This window comes from Bos indicus, chromosome 7 (genome assembly GCF_029378745.1).
Source record: "Bos indicus isolate NIAB-ARS_2022 breed Sahiwal x Tharparkar chromosome 7, NIAB-ARS_B.indTharparkar_mat_pri_1.0, whole genome shotgun sequence".
Classification (NCBI taxonomy): domain Eukaryota; kingdom Metazoa; phylum Chordata; class Mammalia; order Artiodactyla; family Bovidae; genus Bos; species Bos indicus.
Genome location: NC_091766.1, coordinates 54,001,350 through 54,021,326, shown reverse-complemented (window position 1 = coordinate 54,021,326; position 19,977 = coordinate 54,001,350). Strand labels below are relative to the sequence as shown.

The 19,977-nt window shown below is 39.8% G+C and overlaps 1 long non-coding RNA gene across 1 annotated transcript in view; it reads right to left on the bottom strand.

Annotated features, from left to right (window-relative positions):
• LOC139184183 (uncharacterized) overlaps positions 1-19,363 on the bottom strand; it is a 32,737-nt gene extending 13,374 nt beyond the window's left edge. Inside the window, exon 1 of the long non-coding RNA XR_011567715.1 lies at positions 19,148-19,363. This is a non-coding gene — a long non-coding RNA (uncharacterized lncRNA). The remainder of the gene's footprint in view (positions 1-19,147) is intronic.
• Between the last annotated feature and the right edge of the window lie 614 nt (positions 19,364-19,977).

Below are 19,977 nucleotides of genomic sequence, written 5' to 3'. Positions count from 1 at the left end.
AACTCATAGACAGTATCTATGCCAAAATTCCATGGAAGCTATAGAAAACCTACTAGACTTCAAAAAGTTAAACACAGAATTACCACATGATCTGCAATTCCACTTCTGAGTATAAAACCAAAGGAACTGAAAAGGGGTACTCAAGTAAATACAATTACACATGTTCATAATAGCACAATCCACCACAGCCAAAAACATGGAAATACTCCACGTGTTCATCAACGAGTGTGCAGATGAATCAATGGTAGAATATATAAACAACAAAATAGTATTTGGCCATAAAAAGAAATGAAGTATGAATTCATGCTACAATGTGGATGAACTTCCAAAACGTTAAGTGAAAAAAGCCAGGCACAAAATGTGATATTTTATGTAATTTCATTCACATGAAATATCTAGGACAGAAAAATCTACAGATACAGAAGGAAGATGGTTGGTTGAGAGGGTCTGGGGGAAGGGAATAATGGGGAGAAATCACTAATGAGTAAGGGTTTTACTGTGGGTTTACAGAAATATTTTTAAACTAGACATGGATGGTGGTTCCACAACACTGCTGCTAAGTCGCTTCAGTCGTGTCCGACTCTGTGTGATCCCATAGACGGCAGCCCACTAGGCTCCTCTGTCCCTGGGATTCTCCAGGCAAGAATACTGGAGTGGGCTGCTATTTCCTTCTCCAATTCCACAACACTGAGAATATACTAAATGCCACTGAATTATTTAAGTGGTAAACTTTATAACCTATTAATTTCATGTCAATAAATTACTGTTTTTGAAAAAGCTACTGGAAATAATACAGGTTAGCAAGGTTGCAGGATACAACAGGGGTCAGCAAAATATGATTTATAGCCAAACTCAGCCCATTTCCTATTTCTGTTAAAAAAAAAAGTTTCTAACACACAGACATGCATTTATGTCCTATCTATGCTGCTTTCGTACTGTAAAGGCAGAGCTGAGTAGTTGTAAAAGGAATATATGGCCTACAATGTGTACAATATTTACTATCTGTTGTTACTTAACAACAACAAAAACTTGCCGATGCCCAGGATACCAGATCAATATGCAACAACTAATTGTATTTCTATGCACCAGCAACAAACAATTAGAAGTTGAATTTTTAAAAATACCATTTGCAATACCTCCAAACAATATGAAATAGAAATAAACCTGACCAAAATATGTGACAAACCTGTAAACTGAAAGCTACAAAATGCAAGCTTGGCCTTGCAGTACAAAATGAAGCAGGGCAAAGGCTACACAGTTTTGCCAAGAGAATGCACTGGCCATAGCAAACACCCTCTTTCAACAACACAAGAGAAGACTCTACACATGGACATCACCAAAGGGTTAATACCGAAATCAGATTGATTATATTCTTATAAACGAAGATGGAGAAGGTTTATACAGTCAGCAAAAACAAGACTGGGAGCTGACTGTGGCCCAGATCATGAACTCCTTATTGCCAAATTCAGAATTAAATTGAAGAAACTGAAGAAAACCACTAGACGATTTAGGTACGACCTAAATCAAATCCCTTATGACTATACAGTGGAAGTGAGAAACAGATTTAAGAGACTAGATCAATAGACAGAGTGTCTGATGAAGTATGGATGGAGGTTCGTGACACTGTACAAGAGACAGGAATCAAAACCATCCCCAAGAAAAAGAAATGTAAAAAAGCAAAATGGCTGTCTGAGGAGGCCTTACAAATAGCTGTGAAAAGAAGAGAAGTGAAAAGCAAAGGAGAAAAGGAAAGATATACCCATTTGAATGCAGAGCTCCAAAGAATAGCAAGGAGAGATATGAAAGCCTTCCTCAGCGATCAATGCAAAGAAATAGAGGAAAACAATAGAATGGGAAAGATTAGAGGTATCTTCAAGAAAATTAGAGATCCAAGGGAACATTTCATGCAAAGATGGGCTCAATAAAGGACAGAAATGGTATGGACCTAACAGAAGCAGAAGATATTAAGAGGTGGCAAGAATACACAGAAGAACTGTACAAAAAAGATCTTCACAAACCAGATAATCACGATGGTGTGATCACTCACCTAGAGCCAGACATTCTGGAATGTGAAGTCAAGTGGGCCTTAGGAAGCATCACTATGAACAAAGCTAGTGAAGGTGATAGAATTCCAGTTGAGCTATTTCAAATCCTCAAAGATGATGCTGTGAAAGTGCTGCACTCAATATGCCAGCAAATTTGGAAAACTCAGCAGTGGCCACAGGACTGGAAAAGGTCAGTTTTCATTCCAATGCCAAAGAAAGGCAATGCCAAAGAATGCTCAAACTACCGCACAATTGCACTCATCTCACATGCTAGTAAAGTAATGCTCAAAATTCTCCAAGCCAGGCTTCAGCAATATGTGAACCATGAACTTCCAGATGTTCAAACTGGTTTTAGAAAAGGCAGAGGAGCCAGAGATCAAATTGCCAACATCTGCTGGATCATTGAAAAAGCAAGAGAGCTCCAGAAAAACATCTATTTCTGCTTTACTGACTATGCCAAAGCCTTTGACTGTGTGGATCACAATAAACTGTGGAAAATTCTTAAGATAGGAATACCACTCCACCTGACCTGCCTCTTGAGAAACCTGTATGCAGGTCAGGAAGCAACAGTTAGAAAAGGACATGGAACAACAGACTGGTTACAAATAGGAAAAGGAGTATATCAAGGCTGTATATTGTCACCCTGCTTATTTAACTTATATGCAGAATACATCATGAGAAACGCTGGGCTGGAGGAAGCACAAGCTGATATCAAGATTGCCAGGAAAAATATCAATAACCTCAGATATGCAGATGACACTACGCTTATAGCAGAAAGAGAAGAGAAACTAAAAAGCTTCTTGATGAAAATCAAAGAGTAGAGTGAAAAAGTTGGCTTAAAGCTCAACGTTCAGAAAATTAACATCATGGCATCTGGTCCCATCACTTCATGGCACATAGATGGAGAAACAGTGGAAACAGTGGCTGACTTTATTTTTCTTGGCTCCAGACGGTGACTGCAGCCAAGAAATTAAAAGACACTTACTCCTTGGAAGGAAAGTTATGACCAACCTAGCTGCTGCTGCTACTAAGTCGCTTCAGTTGTATCCGACTCTGTGCGACCCCATAGACGGCAGCCCACCAGGCTCCCCGTCCCTGGGATTCTCCAGGCAAGAACACTGGAGGGGGTTGCCATTTCCTTCTCCAATGCATGAAAGTGAAAAGTGAAAGTGAAGTCGCTCAGTCGTGTCGGACTCCTAGCGACCCCATGGACTGCAGCCTACCAGGCCCCTCCGTCCATGGGATTTTCCAGGCAAGAGTACTGGAGTGGGGTGCCACTGCCTTCCCCGGGCCAACATAGACAGCATATTAAAAAGCAGAGACTTTACCTTGCTAACAAAGTTCCATCTAGTCAAGGCTATGGTTTTTCCAGTGGTCATGTATGCATGTGAGAGTTGGACTATAAAGAAAGCTGAGTGCTGAAGAATTGATGCTTTTGAACTGTGGTGTTGGAGAAGACTTGAGAGTCCCTTGGACTGCAAGGAGATCCAACCAGTCCATCCTAAAGGAGATCAGTCCTGGTGTTCATTGGAAAGACTGATGTTGAAGCTGAAACTCCAATACTTTGGTCACCTGATGCGAAGAGCTGACTCATTTGAAAAGACCTTGATGCTGGGAAAGATTGAGGGCTGGAGGAGAAGGGGACAACAGAGGATAAGATGGTTGGATGGCATCACCGACTCAATGGACATGGGTTTGGGTAGACTCTGACAGTTGGTGTTGGACAGGGAGGCCTGCCATGCTGCGGTTCATGGGGTCGCAAACAGTTGGACATGACTGAATGACTGAACTGAACTGAACTAAAGGACATTCGAGCAACCTAACAGCAGAGGCATGGAAAAGGAACATGTGGTATATATATTTAATGGAATATTGATTAGTCATAAAAAGGAATGAAATAGCATCATTTGCAGAAACATGTCTCCAGTGTATGACAACCCAGAGACTGTCATACAGAGTGAAGTAAATTAGAAAATATCATGTAACGTTGCTTACATGTGGAATCTAGAAAATGGTACAGATTAACTTCCTGGCAAAGCAGAAATAGAGTCACAGATGTAGAGAACAAAATTACAGTTACCAGGGGAGAAGGGAATGGAGGGATGGGATGAATTGGGAGACTGCAATCAACATATATACACTACCATGTATAAAACAGATAACTAATGAGAAACCATTTCTCAGCACAGAGAACCCTACTCAATGATCTGTGGCGTCCTAATGGTAAGGAAATCTTAAAAGGAGTTATCTGTATGTGTGTAACTGATTCACTCTGTTGTACAGCAAAACCTAACACAACATCGTAAAGCAACTTTAGTTCAATAAAAATTAATTAAAAAATAAATAGCCTTTGCTATGTTGAGATATGTTTCCTCTATAGTCACTTTGCTGAGAGTTTTTATCATGAATGGATACAGAATTTTGTCAAGTGCTTTTTCTGCATCTACTGGGATAATTCTGTGATTTTTAGCTTTATTTTGTTAATGTGGTGTATCATGTTGACCGATTTGCAGATATTGAACTGTTTGTAATATTCTCTTATGATTGCTTATATTTCTGTGATAAGCAGCTATATTTTGGATTCCATAATAGGGACCCACAAGGGAGGCCTATAGATTAATAAACTTGTAAATCTAAGAAAACAGAAAACAAACAAAAATCATGGTATCGGCATATAAACAAACAGATCAATGGAACAGACTAGAGAATCCAGATATAAACCCATTTATATAGACACTGGTTTTGTTTTGTTTAACAAAGTTGTAAAGGCAACACAACAGAGAAGGAGCCTTCAACAAATGTACTACAATAATTGGCTATGCGTGTTTAAAAAACAACCTGGATTCATACCTTGAACCATACATAAAAACTAACTCAAAATGGACACAGACATATACGAATAATCTAAAACGCAAAATCTGCAGAATAAATGCAGGAGAAAATCTTTGTGCCCTTGGGTTAGTCAAAGATTTCTTAGATGTGCACCAGAAGCACTATCTATTAATTTAAAAATTGATAAGATGGATTTTATCAAAATTTAAAACATCTACTCTTCAAACATACTTTCAAGAAAATAAAAATACAAAGCACAAATTGAGAGAAAAATATTTGCAAACACAAAGATCGTAAAGAACTGGTGTCCAGAATTCGTACAGAACTCTCAACGCTCAACAGAAAAAAGAGGAGGGGAGGGCAGAGGTACATCATGAGTGTGCAGCTGGAGCAGTTCTTGCGACACACCTGATGGGCACTGATGGAGGGCTTCCCATGCCTAGAGGGATGGGAGGAGGCTCTGTGCAACCAAGTAGGGCATGAGAAGGAAAGAGGGGTAGATGAGGAGTGAAGACTGAAGACAGAAGGCAATCAGTGCTCATGGTAAGGAGCTGGGGAGAGGAGAGGCTCCCACACTCAAGGAACTCCGCTGACGGCTAGGGGAATCAGCAGGCACAGGAGGGACCTCTGGGGGATTGGGAAATTAGAGGGGAATGCAATGGCCAGTCTATGGAGGGCAGGATGGAGTGGAACCTGTGTGCATGGTACATGTCACAGCCCCGGGCACTTCAGCCTCAGTTGTGTGTCTCCTGGTGGGGAGAAGAGGGGTATGGGGAGTAGACCCAGAGAGAGGACAACCGTTGGTGGTAGGGGAGGGCCTTCACCCCCAGGGAGGTTGGCAGAGGAGTTCCAGGACACCAAGGAGGTGAGGCACCATTGTACAGTGGTATACAAAGCGTGGGGCCACCACTGTGGCACTCCTTCCTGCCTGCCACCCTGGCCTCCTTGTGCAGTGATAGGGGCACACACCCACACAGGCTCACATGCCCTTCAAGGTGGGGTCTCCCATCTGCTCAGGCCCTGGCAAGCCTGTTGGGATCCCAGGGCTTGAGACCCACTCCTGCCAGAGTCCCCTCTGGCTGTACAGGTCCCAGGCCTGAGCCCCATTCCCACAAAAAGCCTCCAAGGACCATGTAGGTCCTGGGCCTGAGCCCCACCCCACCGAGGCCACCTGTTCCAGACACAAGGGTCCCAGTGGTCCACCTGTCACTCCTGATTAAGCCTCCTTTAGCTGCATGGTCTCAAGGATATCCACTCTTGCCACTGTTATTCAACATAGTTTTGGAACTCCTAGACAGGGCAATAAGAGAAGAAAGAGAAATAAAAGGAATCCAAGTTGGGAAATAAGAAGTAAAACTGTCACTGTCTACAAATGACAGGATAATTTACATAAAAAATCCTAAAGAGGTCACCAGAAAATTACTGGTACTAAATCAATGAATTTGGTAAAGTTGCAGGATACAAAATTAATTAACAAAAATCTCTAGCATTCCTATAATCTAAAGATGAGAAAGAGAAATTACAGAAACAATCCCACTTACCATTGTAACACAAAGAATAACATACCTAGGAATACTCAGAAAACTACAAAATACTGATGAATGAAATCAAAGGTGACACAAACAGATGGAGAGATATACCATGTTCCTGGATTGGAAGAACAAATATTGGGGAAATGGTTATACTACTCAAAGCAATCTACAGATTTAATGCAATCCCTATCAAACTATCAATGGCATTTTTCGCAGGATTAGAACAAATAACTTTACAATTTATATAGAAACACAAAAGACCCTGAATAGCCAAAGCAATCTTGAGAAAAAATAATGGCACTGGAGGAATCAGGTTTCCTGATTTCAGACTATACTACAAAGTCACAGAAATCAAGACAGTACAGTACTGGCACAAAAGCAAAAATACATATCAATGGATCACGATAGAAAGCCCAGAGATAAACACATGCACCTATGGTCACCTAAACTGTAACAAAGGAGTCAAGAATATACAACAGAATAACGACAGTCTCTTCAGTAAGTGGTGCTGGGGATACTGAACAGCTACATGTAAAAGAATGAAATTAGATTGCTCTCTAACACCATACATAAAAATAAGCTCAAAATGGATTAAAGATCTAAATATAAGGCCAGACACTATAAAAATCTTAGAGGAAAACATAGGCAAAACACTCTTTGACATAAATTGCAGCACAATCTTTTTTGACCCACTCCTAGAGTAATGAAGACTCTTCCCTTGTGGCTCAGATGGTAAAGCGTCTGCCTGCATTGCGGGACACCGGGGTTCAATCCCTGGGTTGGGAAGATCTCCTGGAGAAGGAAACGGCAACCCACTCCAGAACTCTTGCCTGGAGAATCCCACAGATGGAGAAGCCTGGTAGGCTACAGTCCATGGGGTCACAGAGTCAGACACAACTGAGCAACTTCACTTTCACTTTCACTTTCTGATACTTTTCACTTTCAGTTCAGTTCAGTCGCTCAGTCGTGTCCAACTCTTTGCAACCCCATGAATCGCAGCACGCTAGGCCTCCCTGTCCATCACCAACTCCCGGAGTTCACTGAGACTCACGTCCATCGAGTCAGTGATGCCATCCAGCCATCTCATCCTCTGTCGTCCCCTTCTCCTCCTGCCCGCAATCCCTCCCAGCATCAGAGTCTTTTCCAATGAGTCAACTCTTCGCATGAGGTGGCCAAAGTACTGGAGTTTCAGCTTTAGCATCATTCCTTCCAAAGAAATCCCAGGGCTGATCTCCTTCAGAATGGACTGGTTGGATCTCCTTCCAGTCCAAGGGACTCTCAAGAGTCTTCTCCAACACCACAGTTCAAAAGCATCAATCCTTCGGCACTCAGCCTTCTTCACAGTCCAACTCTCACATCCATACATGACCACAGGAAAAACCATAGCCTTGACTAGACGAACCTTTGTTGGCAAAGTAATGTCTCTGCTTTTGAATATGCTATCTAAGTTGGTCATAACTTTCTTTCCAAGGAGTAAGCGTCTTTTAATTTCATGGCTGCAGTCACCATCTGCAGTGATTTTGGAGCCCAGAAAAATAAAGTCTGACACTGTTTCCACTGTTTCCCCATCTATTTCCCATGAAGTGGTGGGACCGGATGCCATGATCTTCATTTTCTGAATGTTGAGCTTTAAGCCAACTTTTTCACTCTTCACTTTCACTTTCATCAAGAGGGTTTTGAGTTCCTCTTCACTTTCTGCCATAAGGGTGGTGTCATCTGCATATCTGAGGTTACCGATATTTCTCCCGGCAATCTTGACTCCAGCTTGTGTTTCTTCCAGTCCAGCGTTTCTCATGATGTACTCTGCATATAAGTTAAATAAACAGGGTGACAATATACAGCCTTGACAAACTCCTTTTCCTATTTGGAACCAGTCTGTTGTTCCATGTCCAGTTCTAACTGTTGCTTCCTGACCTGCACACAAATTTCTCAAGAGGCAGATCAGGTGTTGTGGTATTCCCATCTCTTTCAGAATTTTCCACAGTTTATTGTGATCCACGCAGTCAAAGGCTTTGCCATAGTCAATAAAGCAGAAATAGATGTTTTTCTGGAACTCTCTTGCTGTTACAACTATATCCAATAAAATATTTTTAAAAAGAAAACAGAATATTCAAAACAAAAGAACTGCATAAACTGTAAATTTTAGGGGGGCGGAGTAGAAAATCAGTCATAATCTCTTCATTAATTATCACTATTTACCACCACTGTGATATATTTTTAATGTATTTTTACTGAGCATTTATGTTATATGTCTGTATATCTTTCAAATACATTTTTACAATGAGAAGAGGAAGCTTAGGGGAATAAAAACTGCAATATTAAAAAAAAAGGAAGGGCAAAATATCTGAACAGATGTGTCACCAAGGAATAAATACAGATGGAAAATAGATACATTAAAAAAATGACCATCATTAGTTATTAGGGAAATACAAAATAAAACCATAATAAGGTAACACTACACAGCTATGAGTACATTAAATAAAAATGAACAGATATGTGCATTAACATGGATGAATCTCAGAAGCACTGTGCTAAATGAAAGAAGACATACAAAAGGCTTCATTCTGTTTGGTTCTATTTAGTGCATAGAGCATTTTGTAAAGGCAAATCCATAGGAAAAAAGATCAATGGTTGCCAGGGGCTGGGGTGTGGAGGTGTGGAGGTGTGGAGGTGTGTGTGTGTGTGTGTGTGTGTGTGTGTGTGTGTGTGTGTGTGTGTGTGTGTGTGTGTAGTGTGTGTGTGTGTAGTGTGTGCATTAGTCACTCAGTAATGTCCAACTCTTTGTGACCCGAGGTGTGTGTGTGTGTGTAGTGTGTGTGTGTGTGTAGTGTGTGCATTAGTCACTCAGTCATGTCCAACTCTTTGTGACCCCATGGACTGTAGCCCAGCAGGTTCCTCTGTCCATGGAATTCTCCAGGCAAGAATTCTGGAGTGGGTTGCCATTTCCTTCTCCAGGGGATGTTCCCAACCCAGAGATCAAACCTGGCTATCTTACAATACAAGCAGATTCTTTACCATCTGAACTGGTAAAGAATCACAGGACTGGAAAAGGTCAGTTTTCATTCCATTCCCAAAGAAAGGCAATGCCAAAGAATGCTCAAACTACCGCACAATTGCACTCATCTCACACACTAGCAAAGTAATGCTCAAAATTCTCCAAGTGAGGCTTCAATACTACATGAACCGTGAACTTCCAGATTTTCAAGCTGGTTTTAGAAAAGGCAGAGGAACCAGAGATCAAATTGCCAACATCTGTTGGATCATCAAAGAAACAAGAGAGTTCCAGAAAAACATCTACTTCTGCTTTATTGACTATGCCAAAGACTGTGGCTGTGTGGATCACAACAAACTGTGGAAAATTCTGAAAGAGATGGGAATACCAGACCACCTGATCTGCCTCCTGAGAAATCTGTATGCAGGTCAAGAAGCAACAGTTAGAACTGGACATGGAACAACATACTGGTTCCAATAGGAAAAGGAATAGTCAAGGCTGTATGTTGTCCCCTGCTTATTTAACTTATATGCAGAGTACATCATGAGAAACATTGGGCTGGAGGAAGCACAGGCTGGAATCAAGATTGCTGGGAGAAATATCAATAACTTCAGATATGCAAATGACACTACGCTTACAGCAGAAAGAGAAGAGGAACTGAAGAGCCTCTTGATGAACGTGAAAGAAGAGAGTGAAAAAGTTGGCTTAAAACTCAATATTCAAAAAACTAAGATAATGGCATCTGGTCCCATCACTTCATGACAAATAAATGAGGAAACAATGGAAACAGTGACAGACTTTATTTTTTTGGGCTCCAAAATCATTGCAGATGGTGACTGCAGCCAAGAAATTAAAAGCTGCTTGCTCCTTGACAGAAAAGCTATGACCAATCTAGACAGCATATTAAAAAGCAGAAATTACTTTGCCAAAAAAGGCCTGTCCAGTCAAAGCTATGATTTTTCTTGCAGTCATGTATGGATGTAAGAGTTGGATTATAAAGAAAGCTGAGTGCCGAAGAATGGATGCTTTTGAATTGTGGTGTTGGAGAAGACTCCTGAGAGTCCCTTGGACTGCAAGGAGATCAATCCAGTCCATCCTAAAAGAAATCAGTCCTGAATATTCACTGGAAGGACTGATGTTGAAGCTGAAGCTCCAATATTTTGGCCACTTGATGGGAAAAGCTGAATCACTGGAAAAGATCCTGATGTTGGGAAAGAAAGAAAGCAGGGAGCAGAAGGGGATGACAGAGGATGAGATGGTTGGATGGCATCACCTACTCAATGGATGTGAGTTTGAGCAAGCTCTGGGAATGGGTGATGGACAGGGAAGCCTGGCATGCTGCAGTCCATGGGGTCGCAAAGAGTCAGACACGACTCAGCAACTGAACTGAACCCTGAAAGTGGTGATGGTTACATGTTTACATTACTGTATATTAGTCTGTCAAAACTCTGAACTGCACACTTAGTTTTACTGTATGTAAATTATACTTTAATAAACTTGAAGTTTAAAATGAAAAAAACTTCAACTTACAGAATCAAATATAATTGCTCTTAGAAAAATAAGACAGAGACTTGCTAAGTCACTTCAGTCATGTCTGACTCTGTGCGACCCCATAGACGGCAGCCCACCAGGCTCCCCCATCCCTGGGATTCTCCAGGCAAGAGTACTGGAGTGGGTTGCCATTTCCTTCTCCAGCGCATGAAAGTGAAAAGTGAAAGTGAAGTCGCTCAGTTGTGTCCAACCCTCAGCGACCCCATGGACTGCAGCCTACCAGGCTCCTCCATCCATGGGATTTTCCAGGCAAGAGTACTGGAGTGGGGTGCCACTGCCTTCTCCGAAGACAGAGACTTAAATGTCCTTATTTCTTAAAGAACATTAAGCACTTGAAAGGAGTTCAAATAAAGGCTCTCAGATTAGAAACTGTGATTATCACTAACATGAAAATTCAATTTTCCAACTAAAAAATCTGGTTTAAAGTCCTTTCTTAAAGTCCCACTGGCCCTGCTATGCAGGCCCTTATTATGGCCCACATGAATTGCAGCAAAAATTTTCTAACTGATCTCCCTGAACACATCCTCCATACTGTAACCAAATCTGACCACACAGGTCTCCCATTCAAAAGTCTCTGATGCTTTCCCATACAATAAATTTTAAAAACCCAAAGGTCAGAAGACCCTTCCCAACCTAGTCTTAACATAACCTCTTCAGGCTAACTTTCATTTCTGACTTCCTGAATACAAACTTTTAACTCAATATATCCCAGTACCTATTAAGATCACATTACGCAGTCTACCTGAAGTTTCCACTTGATACCCCTCTGGGCCTCTGTACCATCTAGCTTATAATACTCCCTCTACCTCAGCTGCCCTCCTCTTCAGGTTCTCCTACACAAATGTCATCTTGGAAGAGGCTTTTCCAGGTCTTCCCCCTCTCCTGTGTTCCACAGTATACACCTTTATAGTGTTCAGCACACAGTTACAATATGATTACTTGTTTGAACTCCCTAAAGTAAGATCTCCTCAAGGACAGGCACCATGTCTTAACTTAGCTCTGATTCTCCAGGGCCTAGCTATATTCTAACTGAATGGGTGCTTTGGTGGGCCAGATACTTGTAAAGGCAGATGTTAATGAGAATTTCTTATTCAAGAAAATCCTTTCAAGAAAAAGGATATATTTTTTTCATATTACTAAAGCAGTGTGGGAAAAGCAACCGCTGAGAACTTACAAATAACATTTTCTAGTTATTAAAACAGCATTCTAAGCTGATTCATGTTGAGGTTTGACAGAAAACAATAAAATTCTGTAAAGCAATTACCCTTCAATTAAAAAATAAATACTTTTTTTAAAAACATCATTCTACATATGGAATTTAGAAAGATGGTAACAATAACCCTGTATACGAGACAGCAAAAGAGACACTGATGTACAGAACAGTCTTATGGACTCTGTGGGAGAGGGAGAGGGTGGGAAGATTTGGGAGAATGGCATTGAAACATGTATACTATCATGTATGAAATGAGTCCCCAGTCCAGGTTTGATGCACGATACTGGATGCTTGGGGCTGGTGCACTGGGACAACCCAGAGGGATGGTATGGGGAGGGAGGAGGGAGGAGGCTTCAGGATGGGGAACACATGTATACCCGTGGCGGATTCATTTCGATATTTGGCAAAACCAATACAATATTGTAAAGTTTAAAAATAAAATAAAATTACAAAAAAAAAAACATCATTCTACATTTAGATGAGAATGCTGTAAGAGGAAAAAAAAAATGTGAAGAAATGAAATCAGAAAACTCACATGAGCTACTTACCAGCTGTGTGATTTGGGGAACTTGTTAATCTTTCTGTATACACTTTCTTGATACATAAAATGTGAATATTAACAATGGGGTAATGTAAACCACCACAATGAGATAATACATTGTGAAAGGGCTTTTGTGAATTTAGAACATAAACTGTAGCAATAATAAGGAGAAAAAAGAAATGTTATCTTCCGGAAGTCACCAAGACAGCTGAACAGAAAACCCTGTTCTCATCCCACAAACACACTAATTCAACAATTCACAAAATTGCTCATAAGAAATTTAGACACTAGCTTTTTTGAAAAGATAAACAAACTTGATAAACCTCTAGCTAGACTAAGAAAAAAAGAGAGAACACTCTAAGTAAAATCAAAAATAAAAGAGGAGTCATTACAGTTGATGCTACAGAAATTTAAAAGATCATGCTTTAAAAAAAATTTTTTTTTTTGGCCATGTTGCAAGACATGTGAGATCTCAGTTCCTTGACCAAGGATCAAACCCACATTTCCTGCACTGGAAGCACTGAACCATGGACTGCCAGGGAAGTCCCAAGACTATTTTTAATTTAAGGTAAAAATAATAGTCTACTATGAACAATCATACACCAACAAATTGGATAACTTAGGAGAAATGGATAAACTCCTAGAAACCCACAGTTTACCAAAACCAAAGCAGACAGAAAATTACCTCAACATAATAAAGGCCATAAATGTAAAGGGCACAGCTAACATCATACTCAATGATGAAAAGCTGAAAGCTTTTTCTCTAAGATCAGAAACAAAGCAAGGCTGCTCACTCCAGCAACTTCTAGTCAACCTGGTACAAGAAGCCCTAGCCAGAGTATTTAGGCAAGAAAAAGAAACAAAAGGCATCCAAATTAAAAAGGAAAAGTCTATTTGTAGATGACATGATCTTGTAGAAAACTCCACCAAAAAAAAAAATGTTGGGATAAACACTCTCATAAAATTGCTGTACACAAAATCAACATGCAAAAATCAGTTCTATTTCTACACACTAACAACAAACTATCTGAAAAGGAAATTAGACTAACAATCCCATTTACAATAGTGTCAAAAAGAATAAAATATTTAGGAATAAATTTAACTAAGAAAATGAAAGATCTGCACACTGAAAAGTATAATACATTGATGAAAAAAAATTAAATACATAAACAAATGGAAAGACAGCCCCTGTCCATGGATCAGAAAACTCAGTATTGTTTAAATGCCTATCCTACTCAAAGAGAGTTACAGATTCAATTCAATCTCTGCCAAAATTATAATGGGCTATATATATATATATTTTTTTTTTTACAGAAAAAAGAAAAAAACAATCCTAAAGCTCAGAGGGAACCATAAGAACCCTGAAGAGCCAAAATGATCTTAAGAAAGCACAAGATTTCAAAAGCACTTAATGATTTCAAAACTCTTACAGTGTTACAGTAATTAGAACAGTATAGCACAGCATATAGACCAATGGAACAGAACAGAGAGCCCAGAAATAAATCTCTGCATACAAGGTCAGATGATCTTCAACAAGAGTGCCAAGAAAACATACTGGGTAAAGGATAGTTTTTTTTTTGCCAAATGGTATTTAAAAAAATGGATATCCACGTGCAAAAGAATGAAAATGAACCCTTATTTCACACAATATACAAAAATCAAAGTGGATTAAAGATGTAAACATAGATCTGAAATTGTAAAACTCTTAGAAGAAAACACAGAGGGACATCGTCATGAAACTGGTCTTGGCAATGATTTCATGGATATGACAGCAGAAGCACAGGCAACAAAAAGGAAAAATAGGTAAGTGGGATTACATCAAACTAAAAAATTTCTGCATATTAAAGGAAATAATTAACAGAGTGAGAAGGTAACCTACAAAATGGGAGAAAATATTTGTAAACTATACACCCAATAAGAGGATAATTTCCATAACATATAAGTGGCTCCTATACTCAATAGCAAAAACACTAATAACCTGAATAAAAATGAGCTAAAGAGTTCAATAGGCACTTCTCCAAAGATACACAAATGGTTAACAAGAATATGAACAGATGGCTTAGCTTCACTAAGTATCAGGGAAAGACAAATTAAAACCACAAACCTTGTACATATTAGGATGGCTATTATCAAAAAGTCCAAAGACAACGTATTGGTGAGGATATGGGTAAACTGGAACACTTGTATAATGTAGACAGGAATGCAAAATTGTACTGTTGCTATGGAAAACAGCAGAGAGGTTCCTCAAAAGATTAGAAATTGCAGTACTATATGATCCAGCAATCTCACTTCTGGGTATATATCTGAAAGAATGGGAATTAGGATCTTGAAGAGATATCTGTTGTTATACCCCCAAGTTCACAGCAGTCACTATTCACAGCGGCTACTATGTGAAAACAACCTAAAAGTCCATCAGAGGCTGAGCAGATAAAGACAATCAGGTATACGCACACAATGAAATGTTATTTGGGCTTTAAAAAGAAGAGAATTCAGACATATGCAACAATATAGGTGAACCCAGAGGACATTATGCTGAGGGAATAAGCCAATCATAGAATGACAAATACTGCAAGATAGCACTTAAGTGAGGTATCTAAAATAAGCAAACTCATAGAATCACACAGGTGAATGGTGGCTGCCAGGGGCTGGTGGGGAGGGGGTTACGGATAGGAAGTTGTTAACCAACAGGCATAAAATTTCAGTTATGCAAGACTAATTAATCCTGACGATCTACTGAACAACACTGTGTATAGTTAATTATACTGTATCATACACTTAAAATTTTGTTAACGTGGAAAAAAATTACTATTTTTTTTTTTGGCTCACAGAACCCTTTCAGATAAGAGGTTATAATGTTAATAAATAGTTTGGAAATACCTTCAAAGTCAACAGCCAGGGTGATTGATAAAGCAAAGAAGTTTTGCCATTCAATGAATTTGGAGCATTGAAAACAGTCTGGGAGCATTTAAAAAAAAAAAAAAAAAGACTGGGGCATTAAAAACAGACTAGGGGAGGGGAATGTACTCAAAAGACTAAAAATAATTTTTAGTTTTTATCTAAATTATGGGCTTTTTCAATTATAGCTAGAACTTTCAAGAAAACCCAAATGAGAGCCAGGAAATCTCAAGCCATAATGAAGAATTTTCAAAGATTAACCTATACATGAAAGTAAATAACACAACAGTAGAATTATTTAAACTGCAGCATTGAGGAGGTCAAAAATAAAAGATTTAGATAAAAATTCTGATTTTGTAGTGAACAGACCTCTAATCCTAAAAATGTGAAAATATACTTTCTACCATCAACAAAAGTGTGTCAGCATTCTCTAGGATTATTATAATTAAAAAGACAGACAATAAAGAGTGTTGGCAAGAATGTGGAGAAACTGGTACTCCTATATATTGCTTTGAGAATGTATTAATAAAATGGTGCACCCACTGTGTAAAACAATTATCATATGTCCCAGATAGTCCACTCCTAGGCATATATTCAAGAGAACTGAAAAAAACATTCTTACACAAAAACTTGTACAGGAATGTTCAGAGCGGCATTATTCACAATAACCAAAAGATGTAAAAAACCCAACCCAAACGTCCATTAACTGCTGAAGGATAAATAAAATGCTATATATATATATATGCATATGTATATATATATATACACACACACACATCTATACACACACAATGTAGTATTATTCAGCCATAAAAAGGAATGAAGTACTGTTAAATACAACATGGACGAACCTTGAAAACATCTCAACTGAAAGAAACCAACTACATAAGAACATATCCTGTATGATTCCATTTATAAGAGATGTCCAGAGTAGGCAAATCCATACAGAAAGAAAGTAGATTAGTGGTTGTCAAGGGCAAAGGATGGAGGGAGAGAAGGAATAATTGCTAATGGGCAGAAAGTTTCTTTTTCAGCTGATGAAAATGTTCTGGAATTAAGACAGTTCTAATTAGATGCAGAACTTTGTGAATATACTAAAAATCACTGAATTGTACACTTTGAAAGAGCGAATCTATCTCAGTTTTTAAAAATATAGTGTATCACAGTAGGGTGATCCATCTGATTAAACAAGGCATAAACTTTGTGACCTGGGGACCATGAACAGTTAGCTGTTTCCTACTTAGATACATCACAAATTACACACCTTCTTGTAGCCAAGAATCAAAGACAGATGCTGTCAAATCACAAACAAGAATCAGAAAGCTGGTATGACACCACCTTTCGTATACAAAGCTGCCAGACAGTCAGCTGAAAGATTGATCTGCTGAAACTTCTTTTTTCGTTGTTGTGCCCCCAAGAATTCATCAAAAAATACAGTTAAGTACAGAGCTGAAAAAATGTTTTTCCCAAGTGCTCCTTGCTCTAGCCACATCCATTTTTGGTCTTTAGTACCACAGGAAGAACATCTCAGCATTAATTTTATCTTGAATACAATTGTTTCCAGAATATACTAAATTACTGAGTGAAGCATCTTGTAAGAAATGGTGTTCTCTGTGGCTATAATATGGGGATAAGGCACTGTAATAAATATCCTAAAAGGACTCACTTTCCCTACCAGTTATGGATATATGGGAAGAAATCTGTCCCAAGCATAATAATTAATATCACCAACGGTATTCAATAATCTAGAAAAGAGCTGTTGACTTTGGAGGGTCAACAAAGGGTCAATTAACCAGAATATTAAAATTCACTGACAAGAGCTTTTAACACTCCATTTTTAAAGAAAAAGTATTATGCCTTTAGTATTCACACTCAAAATCCAAAATTGTAAGAAGTCAGCAGGGCAATGGCACTCCACTCCAGTATCCTTGCCTGGAAAATCCCATGGACAGAGGAGCCTGGTAGGCTGCAGTCCATGGGGTCACTAAGAGTTGGACACAACTGGGTGACTTCACTTTCATTTTTCACTTTCATGCATTGGAGAAGGAAATGGCAACCCACTCCAGTGTTCTTGCCTGGAGAATCCCAGGGACGGGGGAGCCGTCTATGGGGTTGCACAGAGTTGGACACGACTGAAGTGACTTAGCAGCAGCAGCAGCAGCAGCAGGGGCTCCTACAGTCAACACAGACACTCAAATGAAGCTTGTAGTACCATATATTACATGTGCTTCAGAGCAGAGGTCTATGTTTGTGCTGATCACCTACCTCCAGGGCTTAGCACATGCAGCTGGGTCACTTCAGTCGTGTCAGACTCCTCAGTTAATGGGATTTTCCAGCCAAGAATATTGGAGTTGCTACGCCCTCCTCCAGGGGATCTTCCCGACTCAGGGATCAAACCTGCTTCTCTGGCACTGGAGGCAGATTCTTTACTGCTGAGCCACCAGGGAAGCCCCGGCTTAGCACAGTGATCAGCATTTTATTAGCAATATTTCTTAAACTAATGTTTGATGAAATCCAATCTAAAATAATGACTTTAAGCCTCTGTAAATCGGAAATTCAAAAAACATTACCTGTCCACCTTATATATCTACTTATAAACGCAGGAGAACTTTCAGAGTGGTTTTTCAAGCTCCCTTTTAAAGCATACACTGACTACACTCAGTCTTTCAAGAGCAAATTAAGAAAATACAAAGCAATACAAAACAAAAAATTGACTATCATTTTTGCATCTGCGGCAAAGGATGGGCTGGGATAAATTACACACTTTATTTGCCAGGCTACCCACAGGAAGAGACTGATTATTCTCCAATGATCCCATAAGGTTAAGATGAAGTCATTTTTTCTCAGGTTCTACTGACAAGCTGGTCATAGATGTTTACAATGGAACTCCCGTATAAACACCCAAAGGAAGAATCCTAATTGTTTCGTTAACAGATTACACCTGTGGTGAAAAGGGCTTCCTCTGGCTTGGGGCCAACCGCCCACTTTCCAATAATGAAGGCTCTATTAGTCAGCACTATAGTACCATATTCTAACCGTGCAGCGTCAACAAGCAATGGCTACAAGTTGTGTAAAAACTCCTCTAGGCTTTGGGCTCTTCTTAGGTAAAAGATGGAATCATCGTTGCGGTTGGCTTCTGGGATGAAGGAAGAAATTAACTTACATATATGTAAAACATCTGGCACAAGACGGCAGCTACTCAAAAACATAAATTGCCTCCCTGAAGTGGCCACTGCTCTCAGAGGCAAACACACAGATACTCCACAAAGGTTTTCCACAAAAGTTTATCAGCACATGCATTCAGGATGCCAAAAAAAAAAAAAAAAGGTGTCCCTGTCCTCAGGGAACCTACAGCCAAGATCAGGAGCTGGGCAGCCTGAGTGGCTGTACAGAGTTATAACTGGGCAGGCCCGGCCGCTCAATGCCTGCCTCACCTGTGCCAGGCACACACCACACACACCTAGGCAAGTGCGGTCAAAATCTCGACCGCAAGCGCCAGAAACGCGACTCAACCCAGCTTAAGCAATACTAAAAGAAAAACTGTACCTCACAGAGGAAGATGCTGAGGCTTGAAACCAGCTTCTTCCCTCACTCTCCTCTCCACACGGTATGCCTTCCGCCAAGATGGGTTCTGCCTCGGGCTGCAACATGGCGCTTATCAGTTCACCTGCGGTGGAGAGGTGGGGCTTCCTCCCGAAGACTTTATATTAGTACAAAGACTAACGTTTGTACTCACTTATCATTGGCCCAAACTGGCTTGGGCCTGCCCACCTGTCAACCAATCAGTAATAAGAGAGAGCCAACTAATCATGATTGACTGAAAGCCTACCAGTGGAAGAGACGCTTGAGAGTCAATTCCAAGTGTCCATTACAAGGCACTCAGTAAATGACTATTTGATGAAGAAATAAATGGAGTAATGAATGGCTGAATCTACAAATATAATGGAATTTGTGCTCCTTTTGAAGGATTTCCGCCCCTCTGGGGAAGGTTGTGGGGCTGCTGCTTTCAGTTTGAGTTCCACATAATTAGACTCATGTGAGTGTACCCAGAATTGATTTCATTGGAAAGCTATCAGCAATTAAGTGGAGACCACCATTAATATTACTAAGCAAGTAATACAAGTCAGGCATTACTTGGGTTTGAGAGCATAGGATTGGAGTGATAAAGGCCTGGGTTCAAATCCTTTCTCTACCATTTATTAGGTATGTAATCTTGGACAACTTGCTTAACCACTGGACCTCTGTTTCCTTATCTGCTGAACGGAGAAATCATATTTCCTACCTCACAATGTTTTTGTGAGAATTCAATAATAAAACATAGGTGAAATGGTCAGTATACTGAATATTTAATAGATGCTAGCCATAATTGCCATTCA